The sequence below is a fragment of the Mastomys coucha genome, unplaced genomic scaffold (assembly GCF_008632895.1).
Source record: "Mastomys coucha isolate ucsf_1 unplaced genomic scaffold, UCSF_Mcou_1 pScaffold20, whole genome shotgun sequence".
Classification (NCBI taxonomy): Eukaryota; Metazoa; Chordata; class Mammalia; order Rodentia; family Muridae; genus Mastomys; species Mastomys coucha.
This window is the reverse complement of record NW_022196903.1, coordinates 9,952,413-9,958,694: the sequence shown is the minus strand read 5'-3', so window position 1 is coordinate 9,958,694 and position 6,282 is coordinate 9,952,413.

Genomic DNA, 6,282 nt, shown 5'->3' with positions numbered 1-6,282 from the left:
TTACCAACATATCCTAATTGATTGAAATCCAAAAATATGAGGAATTAGAAGTTTGTTGATTGTCATCCCATAGTCTCTCTAATTTGGTAATTGAATAAATAGGTCCAATATTGTACAATCTATATACACTTTCAGCTTGTTTGTGACAGTGTCTTGCTGTGTACAACATCAGGGTCTTGAAATCTTGCTTCTCCTATCTCAGCAGTAGTATTAGTAGTATTGTTTATTTTACACTATACTATGGTTTTCAGAACAGCCTATATATTTCAAAAGTGTTTATATACCCAAGGGAGACATAGACAATTAACTTGGGAGGTAGCTTGTAGGAAAGAGAACAACAAAGAGTGAGACTCAGTGCTTTGCTTGACATTTGTAGCTCATGTATCAAGTTTGAAGAAGAGGACTTTATAAGTTACTTTTTCTCTGAGATGAATGCTTTCCCAAATCATCACAGCTAATGAACCAGATTCTTACCCACACCTAATATCTGAGCCACCCTCCAAGCAGAACCATTGTTCATTGAAACAGTTGGTGAATGACTTTATGGATAGACCATCTTAATACACACTCCATTTCTTAAATGAATGTTACCTGTTCTCTGTGGGCTGAGAATAAAGTCACTCACTCAAGTCAAATAGTTTTGACCATAGTAGGAAGTGTGTATCCAAAAATCGTGCCTACAATTCATTCCTTAGTGCAGCAGTACTGTCAACTCTCAGATTAACTATGATGGAGGTTAAATCCTTTGGTGATATGGGGGTCATTGTAGGATAGCCATATTACAATGAAATCCAATGTCTAAAAATTGTTCTTATTTTAGGCTTGTACCACAGTAAGAGCTCAGATTTCAAGCTCTACTAAAAACAAAACAAACAAACAAACAAAAAGACTTTATCTATTTATGCTAATTTAAGAAAATACTAGTAGTGATGTGTTATTTTGAAATATACAGTTAATATGTTTAGTTATTTAAAATTTATATTGAGAAAAATGTATTTTCAGCATTGCTGTAGACAAGCACCTACATAAAACTGTTAAATTGATTGCTGTTTTATATCAAATAACTTTTATAATATTCACTTTTATTGTTATAATATTTTACATAATTTAAAGAATGTGACAAAAAGATATTGTAGGTATTGAAGGGGGGTCTCTGTGAGGAGTTGGGGTACAAAAGGGAAACAAGAATGTGATTTAATTCTATTTACTTAAAATATGTTTTTAAATGTTACCAAATTCAGATAAATTGAAATCATGTATTTTTTTCATCATAATGCAATAAAAGTTAAAAAAAAAGAAATTATATGTCTTACCCAGCTTACATATTGTTGTTCTTTCCCACTGTAGTTTTCTTCTTAATGCATATTATTTTGAATTTGTCTATATTCTTTCAATGCAATATGACCTATAGATGACAGAATTGTTTATTTTTGAACTGAGTCTTATTTTTGTATCACAATCACAGCTAATACAAATTAAGGCTTCTATTATAAAAATAACTATTGAATTGCTTAGAGAATAATTCTTTAGAAGCTATAGGGCTTAGTTTATAACTTTGAGGGCTATCGTATCTTAGTTTTTCAGAACATGTTTTTCCTTTGAAACAGATGAAATAATCTCGGGATTGGCTGTGTGTCACCAAACATTATATCTCTTTAGGTACTTCTGGTAGGTAAACTTCATTGTCAGCTTGACTAGAGTGAGATCCTTCATGGAAACACATTTCTGGGTTTTTCCACTACTGGGTTTAACTGATCAGGGAAGATCTAGCCTGAATCTGGGTAGCCAGATTAGATGAGGTGCAACATGTGGAATTGGAGAAAATGGAGAATTTAAGCAAAGTACCAGCATTCATTGCTTGGTGCTTCTTGACTACAGATCCAATGTGACCAACCATTTCACTTTCTTGTTGCCATGGCTTTCTGCCCTAAGCCAAAGCAAACTTCTCTTGACTAAAGCTGCTTTTTTCCAGACACTTGGTCACAGCAATAAGAAAAGTAGTTGATATACGTCCCGTGGACATTACTTGTCCAGGTAGACACTGGGAAGACCATTGACAATCCTCTATTTTGACAATGGGCAGAAAAATGTTGTTTTTGTAAATACAATACAATATTGTCATCCATGAAATATTCTGCTTGTACAGTTAACCCTTAACTGTCACTAGGTAGTGCCAAGGACCAGCCTTCTTGGCTTGGAGAGGAGTTCTAAAACAAAGGACTTGAAGTCAAACCATGAGTTACAAGCTAATGGCTTTTGTTCTGCTTGAGACAGCTTTCCAGATCTCCCCCGCCTCTGTCTCATGTGTGTGCGTGCATGTGTGTGTGTGTGTGTGTGTGTGTGTGTGTGTGTATGTGCGCGCACGCGCGCATGCAAATGCACATTTGTTCTGCTCAAGAGAGTTTTTTCTTGCTATTCTAAAACCTCTCTAGATAGCTCATCTCCTGCAGATTAAAAAGTCAGTCTTTTATTTACATGTCAATTCAGTCACTACACCAGGTTCTCTTTGGATTATCCCATGAATCAGCATCCTATGATCCTAGCACCTTAATTCTTAGAAAGAGACAGCAAGCACAAACACAGACAATGAGATAGCTGGACTTTGCAGGAAATTAGGTTTTGAAAGGTTCTCAGAATTCTCAACACTATGTGATAAGACTGAGCCTGATCCTGGACCTAAATTCCTTCTGTCCAAGGCTTACCTTGAATTTAGGAATCTTGTTACCTTTGTAAGCATAAACAATAAAACTTAGCTGGGTGGAAACTTGCCCTGCAGTGATCATAGTTGAGAACTTATATATTTTTAAACTCATGTATTCAGCATTCTTTCCCACAACCTTACGGTCTGTCCTGAAGGTTGCAGCATTCTACCTACCATTTTGGTGAAACATCCTTGGCTTCTGGACTCCTGCTGCTTCTGATTATCATGGAGTCATACTTTGGCAGGGAGAATATTTTCTGAAGGAGGTAGGTATATGAAGTAAAATACATATTTATACATACAAACAAGCTTCATACCCCAAAACTTTTCAATACTGGTGGAGGCCCACCCTCTGTTTCAGGGACTAGAACTATGTCATTTCTAGGACTTGGCAGGAAATTAGGTTTTGAGGGGTTCTATGAATTCTCAACAAGCTAACTGATAAGACTGTTTCAGCTGCCCAGTCTAATTGTGCAATAATTTATATTGAACAGCTGCTCCCTTCTTACACATTGCTAACAAGCTTCCCTTTACATGTCAGTTTAGACCTGTTTCACAGCTCACTCCAGGGGCAATTAAAGACTCAGAGAAAGGTTGTCATAGCTTTGTCATTGGCTTCCTCCAGCACTCATTGCATGTATCTTTCCCCTATGCAACGTTTGGCTCTTACACTGACCTAAATATTATCCATATGGATGTATGTATACAGCTGTATCCTCAGCTTCTCGAGTCTGCTTGAAATTCATTTATTCTGCAATCATAAGGGATCCTATTTAAAATCAGTGCATTTCTGCGATGTGTAGATTACTGTACTTGGAATACATTGAGTTTAACAAGACAATAAATGGGATGATGCAGTTTATTTATTTACTGACATACTTCCCTCTGCCTTAAGATAGAAAGTGTTTTGTTGTTTTGTTTTGCTTCATTTTGTTCTCAACCTGAAGTGGCTTTCATTTGATTCCTTGATTCCCTCCATAAAGTTGTCTTTGATTCTTTATCAAGAATTACTGAGAAACACAATCATGTGATAGAAGTACAAAGGAGAAAAATGAGAGAAGCACATAGGAGAGAAGATTTTGATGGAACTAAGAGCATCAAGAATTTGGTGTTATCTTTACAAAGTGAATAGATTCCCACAGAGGCTCTATAGGTTATTTTCCTTGTCATTAGGAATAGAGCACCTGTCATAAACATGGTAGAGGAAGAAAGATTTTTTTCTCATGGTTTAGAAGAGTTTGCACAGAACATCACAGTGTTAGGAACGTGTTGTAGAGAAGTTTCTTGTGCTACTGTGGCCATGAACAGAGAAGCAGAGTGAGGAAACTCAGCCTAGTTTATCTTCTCTAAACTTCTCTGTAAACTACATCCCAGCCTGTGAAACGATGGCACTCACATTGACAGTAGATCTCTTATCTCAGTTACTCCTCTATGGAAATGAGGTACATCTTACTGCCTATGAGACAAAATTATCTGCAGTCTAAGTAAAGGCCAGTCTCTGCTTTACCTGGGAACTCTGGAGATCACCTCACTGGAGATGTGCTTCATGAAGATCCCAAGTGTTCTAAATATAGTTAAATTGGCAATGTAGATTGACCATCACAGTGGTTTCAAGAGTCTGCCGTTGATACTCACCTTTGATTTGAAGTACCTATGCTATAATCTAGAGAAGAAATTCCCCGCATAGATACCACTTCCTGTACAAAGCACAATTATAAAGGCAAAGTAGATGCTTCTTATGTTACACATAACTCCCTAAGCCTCCTTGTCTTTACTTCTGTAGACAACCCTGACTTCGTACAGAATCTTGATTTGTCTGCTGCATTCATTCCTATTCATGTCTAACCATTTATTTCAGGAAAACTATTTTTAAAGCCAGTGGGGAAAAATCAAGGTGATGGACACCCTATTAAATTCAAACAGACTAGTGTGATTAGGATTCCTGGGTCTCTAGATACAAAGATTTAACAAACATGTTGAGGTCTATGAATAATTCATTCACCACATTCTAATGTGGTGACCACATGAATTGAAAAAATCAAATTGAAAAATAAAAGATGTTTTGAGTAGAAAATCACCACCATTCTGTTCTTAGCATAATTTTTTTTTAAAAAAAATATTGAAACAAGCAGGAAAGATCGAGATTTTCAATGTTTTGTTAAAATTCGTGTTACTTTTCTTCTGTTGTATAACAAGTAATCACAAAGTTGATAGCTTAAGACAAATATGTATTATTCCTTGTTCTATGAGCAGAGGTGCAGGATCCGCTTGGCTGGAGTCCCTGGGCCGGGACCAAGAGTCAAGATAAGTGCCAATCTGTGATTTATCAGGGGAACCTGGAGAAATGTTTACTCAGTATGGCAAAGACTAGTACCTTCTAAAACTATGGCTGAGTTTCCAATCTTCTTGATGGCTATCATCTACTAGTCACTCTCATTTCCCAGTATGCCCTGCCACATAGCTCTTTTTATCCTCAATCCTACAGTGGAAAATCTTCCTATACTAAATCCTTTTACATATCCAATTTCTACCCGGAAGGAGCTTACTCCCTTTTAAGGATTTATGCAATTATTCCCACTAATCATAATCTCCTCAGCTTGCTAGATTATTTTTAAACTTTAATCTCTGTCTATCAATATATCATCTACCGTGTGTGTGTTTGTGTGTGTAGAAAGTGTGCATATAAGTGAGTGTGAAAGTACATTTGCCCATGCAGAATCCAGAACAAGACATCTACATTTTCCTCTACCACATTCCACCTTATTTCCATAAGTCAGGGTTTCTTACTGAATTAAAGGAGCTCACTCTTTTTCTTGGGATAACTATCCAGTGCGCCCTTCAAATCTACCTGTTGCAGTGCCTACCCCTCTAATGCTGGGATTTCGTGCATGTGTAGCCAGGGCAAGGCTTTTTCTGTGGATGCTGAAGATTCAGATTTGGGTCCTCATACATGCAGAGCACGTGATCTTACTCAATGAGTCATCTCCAGTATGTTCTTATTGAAAGGGCATTTTAGTACTTGGATCCCTAATTACACCTACAAAATCTTTTTGTGCATATCTAGATTGTGTAATGTAATAATTTGGAGATTGTTTGTATACCAGATATAAGGCATCTCAGAAATTATTATAGAAATCTGGCCACAACATTCTCAGTCTCATAAAATTGGTGTTTGGTCAGTATTTCTAATCTTTAACATTTATGTAAAATAAAACCTTCTAATTGTAGCATACCTACTTATGCATTTATTTTAAAAGATCTGTAGCTGGATAAAACATAAGTCTGATCAACAAAAGAAAGTGTGCCTGTACTCTAAACTCTCCTTCCAACTTTAATAAGTTTTATTCTGTTTAAGCTTTAATAACTTAAGTTCCCATACTTTCTACCTATCATATTTTGGTATTTGCCATACTGATGTCTCTTACTTCTCTTTTCCTTTTTCCTTCTTTGGTTCAATTAGTAATAATTCTCTCCCCATTAAAAAAAAAAACAGCATTAGAAATAAATACCAATAGCTGGGCAGCGGTGGCGCATGCCTTTAATCCCAGCACTTGGGAGGCAGAGGCAGGTGGATTTCTGAG